The 15,415-nt window shown below is 42.7% G+C and overlaps 1 protein-coding gene across 2 annotated transcripts in view; it reads left to right on the forward strand.

Moving 5' to 3' along the window:
* The first annotated feature begins 360 nt into the window (after positions 1 to 360).
* Positions 361 to 15,415, forward strand: part of GALNT11 (polypeptide N-acetylgalactosaminyltransferase 11) — a 51,471-nt gene continuing 36,416 nt past the window's right edge. The window contains exons 1-2 of one of the 2 annotated variants that reach the window (XM_066627560.1): positions 361 to 504; positions 12,529 to 12,584. The gene's annotated coding sequence lies outside the window, so the exon portion shown is untranslated. The remainder of the gene's footprint in view (positions 505 to 12,528; positions 12,585 to 15,415) is intronic. The other variant, XM_066627559.1, reaches the window with a different exon arrangement.

Genomic DNA, 15,415 nt, shown 5'->3' on the forward strand with positions numbered 1-15,415 from the left:
GTGGAACTCCTCGCCACAGGGGGCCCCCTGACGTGCAGGGAGCAGGACTGCAGCCTGAGCGCCCACTCCTGCGCAGGGCTACTCAGAAGCAAGGCTCACTGCAGCCAGTGGGGCTGCTCCCAGGGAAGCGTGGCTGGGACTGGGGCCTGGAGCGGGGACCCTGCGGCGGAGAGGCGCCGTGCTCGCCTCTAGTGTCATGGCGGGCAAGAGGAGGCGGCGCGGCCTTGAAGCGGTCACGTGGTCCAGGCGCCGCTCAGCGGAGGCTGCGTGCGCCGCTCCTGCCCCTCCCTGAGCCTCCCGAGGGGAGGGGCGGAGAGGAGGTCGCTCTGCCGTCACCGCCTTCCTGTCGCGTCAGCCGTCGCCGCAACGCGGGCTGAGTCCGGGGAGCCGGCTCTGCTCTGCGGCAGGCAGCGGGACACGGTGGCCGCCCCCCAGCCAGAGCCCAGGCCTATGCGGGTCTACTCAGAAGGAGGTCCCATTGTGGCCAATGGGGCTTACTCCCAGGTAAGTGTGGAGGGGATGGCAGCCTTAGAGTGTCTACTCAGAAGCAAGTCCCGTTATAGTCAGTGGGTGTGCGCAGGAACGCAGCCTTAGAGTGTTTACTCAGAAGTCAGACTGATTATCGTCAGTGGGGCTTACTCCTAGGTAACTGTGCGTGGGATTGCAGCCCCCATTCTATGCGTGTCTACTCAGAAGCAAGTCTCATTATAGTCAGTGGGGCTACTCCCAGGTAAGTGTGGGTGGGTTTGCAGCCCCACTCAGTCAGGCGTGGGGAGGTGCTGAGGCAGGGCCTGGTTGGGGTGGCTTCCCAGGAGCAGGTGAATGGAATGGAAGAGCTGCATCTTCCTGCCAACGCTGCCTCCTGGGGTCTACTCAAAAGTAAGTTCCATTGTGTTAATGGAGTTTAGTCACAGGAAAGTGGGGATAGGGTTGCAGTCTTAGAAGTTGGTTCCCATAGTGCTCAGTGGGTTTTGCTTTCCAGTCCTTCGCCTGTCAGAGCAGTGTCCCATGATGTTCAGTGGGGCTTACTCCCAGGGAAGTGAGTTCAGGATTGTAGCCCCTTTCCCCCAGGCACATGTCCAGATTTGCAGGCTGGGACTGTGACAGCTGCTCTCCTTCTGCTGCCCTTCTTGGGTGCCAGGCTAGCCTTCCAAGGCTGGTTCAGGCTGCAGTCCTATCCATACTTACCTAGGAGTATAATGGAATGTACTTCTAAGTAGACATGCATACGACTGGGCAGTCAGAGTTGTTGTGTGTGTGTGTGTGGGGGGGTGCTTTTGAATGCACACAGGATAAGTAGGGGTGGTTTTTTGGCTGAAAACACATAAAACACAAAAACCACCTTTTTGGTATTAAAATATAGGAATAAAAATACAGAACACCACATTCTGATGTTTTAAGGTATTTTTCAGGCATTAAAATAGATTAATTTTTCAGCTAGAAATAATACTGTGGCTGCATCTACTGACCGTATAGTATATCAGTACAGTAGTGCCTAAACTGTGGGTCTCCAAAGAGTGATGGAAAGATCGAATAACTGCCTCAAACTCTGAGGCCATTGGGAAATCAGACAGTGTAGCTGCTAATTAAAAAGGGTAATCCCTGCAAAGAGCTCAGCTCCTGCAGTTTGCAAGTATGTGTAAATATAAGGAGACAAATACTTGAGGGCCTTTTCCTGTTCATTATTATGTATCATTAAATAATTATTTTCAGATCTTCTTTTTAAAAAAAAACTCTGGTTAACCTAGGTGAGTCCAAATAGAATGTTGTTTAACAAAGTGGGTCCAAAATGGTGCTAAAAGTTTTAGAACCACTAACCCAGTACATTTTTTAAAGTGATTTTAATTAAAATGTACCCTTGGAATAAAAGCATTTAACACCACAATTTGCTACTTTAATCAAGAAATTTAGAGGGGGGGGGAAACAACAGAAAACCACACCCTTAAATATAAGTATTAACATCTGAAGGAGTGGAAAACAGAAGAGTGAATGGGGCATCTCCACTGCGACCCTTTACAGACAATGGAGGGGTAGCTATGAGGATCTTGCAGCAGGAGGGGCTGGGTGGGGAAGGCACCAGGGAGATGACAGATTGGGGGCACAAGGAAAGCAGGGCATCGTTCTTGCGCTTACATGGGCTGAAACTTGATTTCATCAGGGTGTGACGATGAAGGCAACTTGCCAGTGACTTCTTGGAAACTTTGCCACCCAGATGTTGAAAGTGGAGGATGAAACAGAGGGAGAGGAGGAGAACTTTCACCTTTTGTGACAAGCAAAAAGCTTGAAAACTGCATTGTGTATTAAGGAATGCAAAACATCATGCAAGGAAATCTTAAAAATTGTCTACAGATTACTTTCTTTCTGCAGCAATGCTTTTCCTTCCTCTGCTTCCTTTCCAAGCTCTCAGAGGTGCACATTAAGGGCCATTTTTGTCCCGTGTAATCAAGACACTTTCAGAGTCTTGGCATTCTTGGCTCCCCCCCCCCCCAGCAGGATGGTAGATGGACTTTAAATGTATGATCATGTCTATTGAATTAGCCATTTCCAAGCTCCTGTAGTCAGAGAGGAGAGTGGTGGTGGTTTTCCTTCCCCCTTCCCACATGCATGGCTAACTAGCACTTTCAAGCCACCCTCTTGTGCTAGTTGTGCCACATTTGAATGCTTTCAAAGCAAAACAGTATGTGGAAGAGAAACTGATCATATGTTACATTTATTGTAGAGTTTGCATTGCATTATGGACTGATTTAATGAAAAGCTAATCTAAGGAAGGAGCCCTAAGCATATGCTTTGGAGAGTACATCCTGCTGAACTAGCAGTTTCCATTCTGAGTAAACATGCCTAGGATTGGGTTGTCTGTCTCTGTGAATAAATGGCTGATTGCAGTATTCCTGTCAAACATTATATTTTCAATATAATGTGGAAAGTGGAATAGTCATTCTCAATGTAAGATCTGGAAAAGGAGAAACTGGGATAAATGGGAAATAACTGTTGTGTGTGAGCTGATTTATAGTATAATATTTATGCTTCTAAGTAGCCCCCATTGGGCAGGCTGGAGCATTACTCTGGTGAGGGGGGAAATATCCCCTCACCCTGAGGAGATATCCAGTCTGCTCCCAACAAATGCTGGATACAGGGGAGTCCAGCCATGCAGTCCCGCTGTGCAGTGCTTAGTTAGGATTGGGCTGTCAGTGAGTTTAGATTTCCAGTGTCTCTAGTAACACACACTAGCATTTGTCTGTCTTCCACTGGTGCCATGATACTGTTCTTTGATTAGTCTTGGATCCTTATAATTGCATCTGTCTTTTACAGAGTGGTGTAACTTTTCTAAACTGGTTATTTTTCTGGCATTAGTTTCAATACATTTAAAACATTTATGGCAGACTTCAAAATGTTTTCTAGCAAGCTCTTTGAGAGAATGGTTTTGCATGCATATTCTTGTTTACAGATGTAGTTTACTGAACTAGATGGTTATTCAGTCCTTTTTCTTTTGTGCAAAACTCAACTGTAAATAATTGTGAAAAGTTATTTTTTTACAATTGTGATTATTACATAAATGTTTATTCCTTAACCATAGTGGGTATTAGAGGACAGCAGTAATGCTGAAATCAGAGAATAGTTCCCATGCTTAAAGTGCCACATGACTTAGATTTGCTTGCTCCAAAAATCCTTGCATTTTCCTTGGCACAGGGTGGTGTGTGAAAGGAAGCTGACTTATTCTGAAGAGGAATTTCATTGCTACTGTAGTAACAATGCCAGTGACTTAGTTAAGCAATATTGCTGTTATTTGCCATTGTTATAAAGTTGTGAAGTGCTCCATCCAGAGAGATTTGGCAGGTTATTGGATACTAACTCCAATACTAACTGAATACTTACTGTATTTAAAAAAAAAATACATTGTTTTCTTAATGTGTTACATTTGCCTCAATTTTTGTTGTTGTGTTGGTGAAATAGGGTTTATTGTACAAACCTAACTTGCATGTAGTGGAGGACAATGTACTAAATTTTTAACATGTGATGAAATGGCCAGTGATTATCATACATTTTGGAGGTACTGCCTTATTTTTAAGTAGTAATTGCCATACACACTGGCTCCCTTAGAAATGTCTGAATAAGTGCCAATGCAATACAGCCTTTGGTGGTGCTTTTATATAGGTTTTATATATGAGGCTGGCAAGAGCCTAACTTGTATATGTGTAGGGAACTTGGTGTACTGACAATTGAAGCTAATGTGAGGCAGCATTATTGTTGTGGAGTGTAGTATTGGGCACTTTGTGGAAGGGGGATAAAGCAGGGCATGAGAGAGAGTGCCATTCTTCAGTCTCTGATTACTGGATTAATCCAGCTAAAGCCTGCAGAGTCTAATCTCCTGGCAGAGATGTGTTTAGCAGCATAGTGATTAAGGGTCTGATTATTGAAACGGGGGATAGAACGGAGGAAATTGCAGAGTGGATGTGGGAAAATCAAGCACAGGAACATATTACCAAAATAAGGCTAGCATTAAATCTGTAATTCTGAAATCCAGTGGAAACTTGATCTCCTAGTTTATTCTTTAAATAACTAAGATTGTATAACATTATTAATATAAATCTTAAGTCTATAAAACTTCACAAAATACTGGTGTTCTGCATCTATCTTTTGATGGTTATAAATTAAAGAATGAATGTATTGTTAAGGCAGCTGTGAAGATGAGCAAGTGACTGAAAAGAGCCTAAGGCAGTGGTTCTCACACATTTAGCACCAGGACCCACTTTTTAGAATGAGAATCTGTCAGAACCCACTGGAAGTGATGTCATGACCAGAAGTGACATCATCAAACAGGAAATTTTTTAGCAATCCTAGGCTGCAATCCTACCCACATTTACCCAGGAGTAAGTCCCATTTACTAACATTGTTAAATGAATATGCACAGCAGCTTGTTAAAAGTACAGGTCTGTAACATTTTCCCAAATGCAATCACATGCCATGGTAGCATCAAGTCCAATATAGTAAAAATAAAATATTGAAATGAATGGGGACCCACCTGAAATTGACTTGCGACCCACCTAGTGGGTCCCGACCCACAGTTTGAGAAACACTGGCCTAAGGTTTGCAAAGCTGCATTACTAAAGGCTTTTTTTTTTTTGGAAGGAGAATGCTTTTTGGTGGCTGCTTGTCCTTTGCCTTAAAACCTTTGTTTGTTGAGGCTTGCAGGATTTCATTATACTCCTTTCCTTGTTCTGGGTAGGAACATGTGATTACACTGGTAGTGGCAGGTGGGAGAAGTGAGGACAGGAAACTATTAGCATTTATGGGATACAGTGTTTCCAGCTGAGGAAGCTTGCAGTCTTGGTTCCATTGCTGTGGATCGTGACTATGCCAGGAGCTACATTATTTGCAGAGCTGCCAGTGAAAAGGATTCAAACCTTCTTGTCTAAGTAAGTTTCATTCAGGAGTCATGAAATGTGTTTGTGTGCTGTGTGTGTGCATGCCTATAGAAATCAGAAATTGCATGGGCTAGAACATGGGTCAAGTAATGCCTGAAGCTTTGGTTAAACAAACTGAAAAGTTTAGGGTAGCTGCTATAATCCATTGCAGCAAAAACTTTGTTGAAGTGTGAAAAGATAATTATTTTTATAGTAGGGAAAGATGACTACTAGCTTTTACGAATCGCTTCTGTTGTTACTAGAACAGCAATGCAAATACATTTTTTGAGGAGGTGGCCTAGAAGTAGAATGATAATCATTTCACCACACTTGTTCTAAACTTGGGCAATCGGAGATTAGTGCAGGCAGGATGAAGCAACCAACTTTGAAAGCCACTTGCTGTACAGAGCTACTTTGCCTTGCTGCTTCTGAGGTTGATTGGGTTACGCCCAAATATACAGAAATATTGTGAACTAAGAATGAAGCACTCATCCTTCTCAGACCAAAGCTATGGAAGTGGGGGCATGTTTTGAGGACAAATGTTTTGTTTCAGCTATGTTTTGAGGACAAATGATGGGGGGGGGGAACGATGTACATCATCCTGAGCTCCTTGGAGGAAGGTGGTGTAAAAATGTGAAAATTTTTTATCTCTCCTAATGAGGAGTCATTAGATCAACATGGTAAGGGGTATTTAAATAAAAGGGGAGAGTCAAATCTTAAGGTATTTGAGGGCTGGTGTATGAACAGGTTTAAGTTCAGAGTTAAGTGTGTGTAACAGTCGTAAAACTTTGTTTGTAGATTGCCTTTTCTATGGGCTCTGAAAACAGAAAAACTGTAAATGTTGAAGGACCAGAATGCAACCTGTCCTGTGTTTGTCAGTGATGATGAAAGAGCACAAAGTTGCAGTAAGTTAGCTGTGTTTTCACAATAACACTAATGATATCTTTGAAGTATATATGAAGTTTTGCTCTGGCTCTTTTTCTTTGGAGCCAAGTAGAAAATGAAGGTGAGGTGCTCTTCTCAGTAGCAAAAAAGTACCTAGTTCAAAAAATCATAAATTACAACTTCTCTGTAGACATTCTTGAGCCGTTCAAGAGGGCTTTCCAAATAACTAAGCTATATTGGAGTACTTGGTAACCCTATAGGTGGAGTTATTTAAATGCTGTAAAGGCATAGAAAATAATCACCTGATCTTTAATTCAGACTAGCGTTTCTCAACCAGTACCACCAGTGGTACTTGAGGTGGTGTCTGGTGGTACTCGCGGCAGCAAGACCGGGAATGCAATGCAACAAACAGCAGTAGGAGGCTCGACTTAGTGGGCAGAGCTCCAAAGCATGTTTTTCTGCACTCGGAAAAGCCCTCCTGAGTCTCTTACTGGTGTTAGTCATGTCACATATGGCCTCCCAACCCAGAAATAACTGGTGATGATGCCATTGTCAATTACTTCTGGTAGTACTTTCAATAGGTGGACCATGTGAAGTGGTATGGCGGAGGACAAATGTTGAGAAACATTGGTTTAGACATTGGATTATACTCAATGTTGCTTATTCATGTTGTCCTCTTTTCTTTAATTCAAAACATCTCTTCAGTTATATAGTGAAGATTTGAAATTTGTTGGGCTCTAAGAGATGGTTGGCCACATAAAATTCTGATTACACCAGGATATAATCCTGAAACAAATTCCCAGGCTACAGTGCATCATTACTTAAGAATAACACCCTTGGAAAGCAGAGTAAATTAGGTTGCAACTTTGTGCAGCTGCACTTGCTCAATCATTCCTTGTTGCTTGACTCTCTGCTGTGGATTGAACTGCACACTCCCAGTTATGTGTTTTAAATTGTATGTTATATGTTGAGCCTTTGGCTTAACACACCAGGCACCTTATAGAAGGATTTGATTAATAGTTCTCCTGCAGTGGTTCCTAACCTTTTCTCACTTGCATACCCCTTGGCAGCCTATTTCCATAAATTGTACTCCTCATATTAGCTTAATGTTTGTCATTAATATTAATAATATAAGCTTCCATCTCTTTTATATAAAAACCCATACTTCATGTATTCATCACAATATTTTCTCTTTTTATCTGTTTGAAGAACTGAAGACTCTGCCTTTGCACTGTTTTAAACCAGAAGTGCCTTGAAATGATGATTGATGGTGATTGATCACTTTCCATATAATGTTTCAGTTTTTGTACTGTGCTGGTTTTCAATCACTGATTCATACATGAATTTATGACCAAAAACTAGCTATTGTTGGGACTTTCACAGTCAACTAGCTACCCCCCTTCCTGCCTTGCTGGCCCTTCAAGGTATTCTGCAGCACTTCCTACCATTTTCTGTCATTATTTAATTATTTTTCAAGTCCCCCTAAAGGTTCTGTTGAGTGCCCCTGGGGGTACATGTACCCCACCTTGGGAACCACTGTTGCTGGTTGTTTACAGTGCACTTACTCTGATGGTGTTTACAAAAAGATTGTGAAGACCAGAATTAAAAAAGTTAATGAATAAAAATGTATCTTATGATCTCTTATTATTTTTTTTAAATAAATTAAAGGCTGTAGAGTTATAAGGTAACATTTACTGGTAGGTTATTTTTCAGGATCTGGCCTTGGGTAAAATCAGACAAAATTATGGTCAGACATGTTTAACCCCAATTTATCTGAGTGTCATAGAACATTTGAAGATTTTTGGCTCAAAATCTGCCCACGACTTATCTGTGAGATTGACTTATGGGCAGGTATCTGCTGTGGCTCTAGACGCTGTTAGGGAAACCAGGGGCTGACCGAGGGGAGTAGCACTTCATTGTCCCAGGAATGCTGACCTTTACTGAAAAGTAATTTCAGCCTTTACTGAAAAGTAATTTTATGTAAATAAGCAGCTAGTTCCGTTGAGGCAAAACACTTCCAAGCATCCTTGTGCTTGATTTTAAGAAATGTAGCTTTTATGATGCCGAAGGGTCATCTGGAGAAGAAAAAAATCCACCTGTCCACTCCATCCCACCCCTTTATCTAGACAGTTGGACTTGACTACCTAATCAGCAAACATACACTAAGTCTTGGTAGTAGACCTGGCTAGGAGCTGTTATATTTGTGAAAAGCCCAAACACACACATACAGAGAGAGCAATACATATCTAGGCACACATTTAGAATGGCATTTCAAATGAAGAATCTCAGAGGAGCATTCCAGAGTCTTCCAGGTCTCTAGAAAGGTCCCAAAAGTAAGGAAAATAGGTATAAAAGGTATAAAAGGGAGAAAAGACAGGGCATTCATCACAGAGGTAGAAGTACACTCTTTCCTATTTGTAAGTACTTTGCTCTACAGCAGTGGTTCTTGAACTGTGGGTCAGGACCCACTTGGTGGGTCACGAGAAGCTGGCAGTAGCCATCTTGGAAGATGGCAAAAGACCTAGGAGGCGCCATTTTGGAAGTGGGTAAAACCTGGACGTCACCATTTTAAGCTTCCCAGCTTAAACATCTTCAGGCTCTGACATCACAGTGATGTCACTTCCTGTTTGATGTCATTTCTGATTATGACATCACTTCCAGGTTGCTGACATCACTTCTGGTGGACCCCAGACAGATTATCATTCTCAGAAGTGGGTCCTGGGCTAAGAAGGGTGAGAACTACTGCCCTACAGGTTTTCACTTATCCATACTGCACATATTAAGACCATCTCTCTTTATCCATACCAAGATTTTTGATATAAGGTCCAGGAATTGTATATTATATTTATATCTTGTTCTTTTGATAAACCAAGGCAGTGTATATGATGCTTCCTACTTCCATTTATCCTCTCAACAACCCTGTGAGGTAGGTTAGACTGAGAGAAACTGGTTCACTCTGCTAGTGAGCTTCATGGCTATATGGATTTGAATTTGAGTCTCTCTGATCCTAGTCCAACACTTTAATTATAACATTGCATTGGGTTGTATAGTGTGTGCTTATTAATGGAATCTCAGTAACACCTGGGAAATGCCATTCTCCATGAACACAATCAAGCAGTTCTTTTTATCTGCTTTTAAATTATGTCTTTAATAATAATAATTTTTATTTTTACCCTGCCTTTCTCCCCGAAGGGACTCAAGGCGGCTTACAACATATTAAAAACAATTTAAAAACAAATAAACATATTATCATAAAAAACAGCAGTCAGAAAAAAAAATAGGTAAAAAGAGCATAGAGCAGCAGCAAGTCATAAAAGAATCAGGCCTGTAAAAAATCAGGTCTTTAACTTGTTTTAACCTTGTTTCGTAAGCCGCCTTGAGTTCCTTCTGGGAGAAAGGCGGGGTAAAAATAAAGTATAATAATAATAATAATAATAATAATAATAATACTCACTGAATTACTTTGTAGCTGTGCTGTAGTGCAGCAGTTCCCAAACTTTTTCAACTGGCTACTTGACCTACAGGGCCATTGGCCACAGCTCCCAATTAGGGCTACAATCCTATATGCTGTATAGGGTGTTGAGTTTTTCGCAAGGATTCAGCATCTCCCCAGGCTGGTTTCCACGGTCCCCAAGGAGCCATGACTCATGGTTTGGGAACCACTGCTGTAGTGTATTTTAGCTATTTTGGCTAAACTGTACAGCTGTTCAAGTTTTTATTATTTAGTTTCAGTAATGAGCCTTTCCATTTGTCTTGCATCATGGGAGAAAATGGAGAGAACATTTTGCTCAAATATCTGCAAAAAGTTATCCTCATGTCTGCAAAAAATATTGGTGTTTCAGGAAAACTATAACCAGCTGAATCCCTATATGATGAAGTGAAAAATATAGTCTCTTAACCACAGTCGAAAGCTGGCAGCCTCCTGTATTAAAACACACACATCTCTTTTACTTAAAAAATGGGAAAATTGTGGGCTCTGATATTTGGGTTTCGCACAACTTGTAATGTTTTGCTTAAGTTATTTGGCAAAGTCAAGAGAACTGAAGATTGGGGTAAGTAATAGAAACTACAAGCAGGATGGATCCAGCAAGTTAGTGGTTGCACATCTCAAGTATGTGAGGTTTTAGCCTGTTAAGATGGGAAAGTGAGCTTGGAAATGTTTGGTGCAAATTCCAGTGGTTATGTTGAAGGATGGGTTTCAGTGCAGTGCATAGGTTTTTCTTTGCCTTCTCCACAGTTAGCAGAAGCCAAACTGACCTTGCAAATAGAAATATGCAAGTTAGGGTTGTGGTGAATGGCAGGGATAGGAGGCAAACCATTAGGAAATCTTTTTACCTGTTGTGCAGTAGTAAGAAACTGTTAGCTCTGTAGCTGAGGAATCGTCCTCTGCTCATGCAACCTTGAACTTCAGCAGTTGATTCCTCTAGTTTGCTAACAACTGAAGTTCAGGTGCATAAGAACGGTCTATCTAGTCCTGAAGCAGAGTAGGAAGTGCAGGTAAGGGAAGGCTTAATGTATTTATTTGTCCTGTCTTGAGGTATGTCTTGAGGTATGTGGGAGAATTTGAGTGGGAAGTGGGATTTGGAGAAGTACGTCTTGTATCCCCCAGACCCTACTTCATTGTTCCTTCCAGGATAATTTGTATATATAGGGGCACTTTCCTCTTCATAGTGTAAAGGGGCATTCATAGAATGGTTAAGCCATTTCTGCCCAATGCAACGGGACCAAATGTGTACACCTGTGTGGCAGGCAAAAATAGGTTAATTGGGATTGGAGGCAATCTTTTCCTCCAGTCCTAATTAACATCCCCCTCCACTGTTTCACAATGGCCTGAATCTTTAAAGCCTGTGACATCTTTGAGGAGAAATTGGGGTTAACTGTAACCCTTCCTACCAAGATACAGTAAGCTGTTGAGAGCTTGATTATGTCAGTTGCTCCAATCTTATTTTCCTTGTCCCCAGCTGGCAACTTGACCAAAAATCACTTCAAGTTCATCAGGCCCTCTTTGGGATTTTCTTTTCTTTAATTTTACCCATGGATATTTTTACGCATACTTGGGGAGGGGGGAGACACCTCAGGTGTTCAGAAACCACTACTTTATCTGTGAGTGGCCCTGTTTCTACTTCCTGCTTAGCAGAAAGGCATAGGTCTACCAAGGTCAGTACTGAAAGGGATGCTGCTGCTGCTGCTGCTGCAGCAAATTCATTTAATCTGAATAATTTATTCAGGTCACTTAGATCAGCTTTTCTTGGCGTAGAGCTTGGGTCGGTTTGGCACATGACCCTTTTCTTTCCTTTGTCCAAAGTGTACACTGACCTGACTACAAGTCAAAAAATGTTGGACACAGAAGTAGTATTCCCTATTCACAAGTGTGTCCTGTCGTTTTGTATGTTTTAATTTTCAACTGGAAAGGTTTTCAAATTTCTGTTGTAAAGGGTTGTGCTAGACACTTTAAAGAGAAAAGTTCAGGTTCTTGAGACACTAAATCACTGTACACAAACTGGACTTTTGCTCAGTGAATGTGTGAATACTGGCAATAATATTAAAGGCCATCTGTTTATGTGTGAAAGTTTAAAAATAGCTCTGCTGGATTTTCACTTAGGTTGAATAGAAGTTATTTTGCATCATTTTGAATGTTGCTTTGCTACTTAACTTAGGGAGTGGGTCAGTTTTGAAAGAGCACAAATGTCTGGATTTGGGTTATCAGATGGCAGGATGTGGTCCTTGATACATAAGTGTTTCTTAGGTAGAGATGTGTGATATTAGGGATTTTTAATAGTGCAGTGTGGCTTTTTAAACTAGTTTGGATGCCATAATACTGTTGTTCTTTAAAGAGTTATTTTTAGCAGTTCAGAGAAGAAGTAGGTATTTAAGAACTCTAAAGCTGCAATCCTAAACAGACTTTTATGGGAATAAGTCCAGTTAACATTGTGGTACTTGCTTATGAGTAAATGTGGTTAGGTTGTGCAAGAGTCATTATCTCTCATATTGTGAGTCATTGAGAAAGGTGGCATATAAATATTATTATGAGATTTTCACACAATCAGGTAGGTGTTATTTACTGGTTTGTTTTTTGAGTCTTTCCCAAGGACCTGGTATGCCTGATTTTTTTTTAGCCTATTTTGGTGTTATAAATACCATCACAAAATGTAAGCTGTTCCCAGTAAAGCTACTTTTTGCAGTTGAGTGATGGTCATAGCTGTTCATTTTGGGGTTAAATGGTAGTTTTCTGTGTTCACAGAGAATGGAGACACTAGTTGGATTACACTTTCACTACATCAGATATACTTTAACCGGGTAAGTTTGTTCATTACTGGTGTGCACTTTGGTTGAGAAAGGTGAATGGGTCTGTTCATTATTCAGAAAGTATCTCTTTAAAACTATCCTGTACACATCTGTATTGTTCCTTTATAGCCTGCTTCGCTTGTGCTGTGGATGCAGTTTTCAGAAATCTAGTCAAGAAGATTTAATGTCTTTGCAAATGCTTGTAAACCTAACAAATGCTTTTCAAATTATTTCTTATATGAGGTTGATCTATGTATTATAGTGCTGATAATGGATATAGTGATGCTTAATTATCAGAGCCAACAGTTGGTACTTGGATCTTAACTCTTTTCTGTTGAATAAGGGACTTAAGACCCAGTCTTGTAACATAGTGGTAATTTTAAGGCACATGAATGAAAAATTGTCCGAATGTATTGCATATTAGCCACTCTTTTGTAGTACAAACATTAGATTTTATTTTGGCTTGACAAGGAGAGTTCTGCTTGGACAAGGAGAGTATTTGGACAAGGAGAGTATTTGGCTTGACAAGGACAGTTCTGCTCTTCAAAAAGGTGGATGTTTATAAGTTCCAGAAGTAGAATTGATGTTCTGCGTGTGTAGTCTGAATGTGGATCATACTTTTCAATAGACAGCTGTTTCTGGCATGGCACTATTAAGAGTGTTCAGTGCCTGTTGCATAGCTCATATGTTGGGGCATAACATTAAAAAGGTGGCAGAGCAGCTTTTAAACTGACCCCTGGGGGAAAGCCTACAGGAGCTGAGGGGCATCCAGTTCAGGACTCCTTATCCCTATGGGACGAGGTTGGGGAAGTTAGAGAATAACAAGGTAAAGACAGAGTAGGAGAAGAAATTGGGAATGGTAGCATGATGGGATGTGTTAGACCAGGGGTCGGCAACCTTAAACACTCAAAGAGCCATTTGGACCCATTTTCTGGAGGAAAAAAAACCTCAGGAGCCACAAAACCCTTTTGACATCTAAAATGAAGATAACACTGCATATATAGTTTTTTTTTACCTTTATGCTCTTATAGGTCCCATTTTAATAATGTAGCCCCCTCTTGTAGCTTTTAGTTAGTTTTGTCATATATTCTTGTCCTGTGTTTTCAGACACCTGGTCCTCTATGGCAGGGGTGCTCAAACTTTCAACTTTAGGGATGTCATCTGTGGGATGACAAGTTGCACCTGCTGAAATTCTCTCTTCTATACACTTGTTAAAGGTCCAACATCCCTAAAGTTGAAAGTTTGAGCACCCCTGCTGTATGGTGTTTTGCCTGATTCCAAGGCCATTCTCTGCCTGGAGAATTAGGCCCACTTTAAGCAAATTAGCTCCCCTTCTTTCCCCCAACAAATGACCCTGGTTCTGCCCTGCAGTCCTGCTGGACCCCACCTCCAGGGTAGCTCACCTGTTCAACCTGCAGAGGTCCTCTCTCCTGCCAGCAGCCTCCCACCACTACAGCAGACCCTGGGTCCTCAGCAGGTCTTGGGCACAGCAGCCATACACCAAACTCCAGTGTCTCCAGCAGTCCATTAGTCACAAAGTCAGTCAGAGCATCCAGGGCAGAGTCCAAAGTCAATAAGCCAAGTCACAGTCCAAGATCAGATTCCAAAGTAAGTCAGTCAAATCAGTCAGAGTATCCAAGTCAATAAGCCAAGTCAGTCTCCTCTCCTACCTCCAACCTGCACTCCTTCTACAACCCACACCCCCTTCCTCAGGTGCTCCTTATATCCCTGAGGGCCCTATTGCCTTCAAGTGGCTGCAGCTGTGCCGCATACTCTGCCCAGCTGAGGATGCCCAGGCCTTACCCTTAAAGGGGCCACTGCTGACACCACATGCTACCTCCTCACCAGATCTTCCAGGATTCCAATACATATGGAGGTTATGACATCTGCTTATCTTACATGGATACTAAAGAACTCCCCCCATCTTTCAGAGGCACCCTGCTGGAAGGAAAAAAGGACACAGACTCCAGAGAAGGCCAGAGCTGGGGGGGGGGGCCACCACAGGCCAGCTTCTGCCCTGCCTGCCTGCCTGCCTGCCCTCCCTCAGGCTGCAACCCTCTCCACACTATCCTGGGACTAAGCCCCATTGGCTACAATGGGACTTCTGAGCAGACAAGTTGGTTGGAGCTCTCAGGCTGCAGTCCTCTCCACACTTTCCTGGGAGGAAGCCTCACTGACTACTTGTGAGTAGACCTGCATAGGAGGGGGCAGAGGCTGCAGCCCTCCACACCTTCCTGGGAGGAAGCCCCACTATAGTCAGTGGGCTACAGTGGGGCTTACTTGTGAGTAGACCTGCACAGGAGGAGGCTGAGGATACAGCCCTCCACACCTTCCTGGAAGTAGCCCAGGGACTACATCGGGGCTTACTCTAGAACAGACCTGCATGGGCTCCCACTCACCCGTCCTTGCGCTTGGCCTTGAGCAGGTGCCAAGGCTGCCATCCCAGGCACCCTTTCCTGGGAGTAAGCTTCATCCGATGTAATGGGGCTTACAACTGAGTAGACACGCATAGGAGCAGGCTCCACGGCTGCAATCCCAGGCACCCTTTCCTGGGAGCAAGCTTCATCCACTGTAATGGGGCTTACTACTGAGTAGACACACAGGATGCTCTGGAGGAAAAGCCTCTCCTTGCACTGAGTGGGGACCTGCTCAGGGAAAGGCGGGCTGCAAGGGCTTTCAATGGCTGAGGAGAAAGACGGCTCAGGATTGGCTGGTGGTCAGCCAGTGAAGGGCCCTGAGCCATTCCAACACAAAAAGCCAGGAGCCTGCTGGATGCTGATTGGCTGAGCCTGCTGGAGAGTTGGGGAAGGGAAAAACAGGGAGCTTAAGCCTGCAGAGCGGGC

Source organism: Tiliqua scincoides, chromosome 5 (assembly GCF_035046505.1).
Source record: "Tiliqua scincoides isolate rTilSci1 chromosome 5, rTilSci1.hap2, whole genome shotgun sequence".
Classification (NCBI taxonomy): Eukaryota; Metazoa; Chordata; class Lepidosauria; order Squamata; family Scincidae; genus Tiliqua; species Tiliqua scincoides.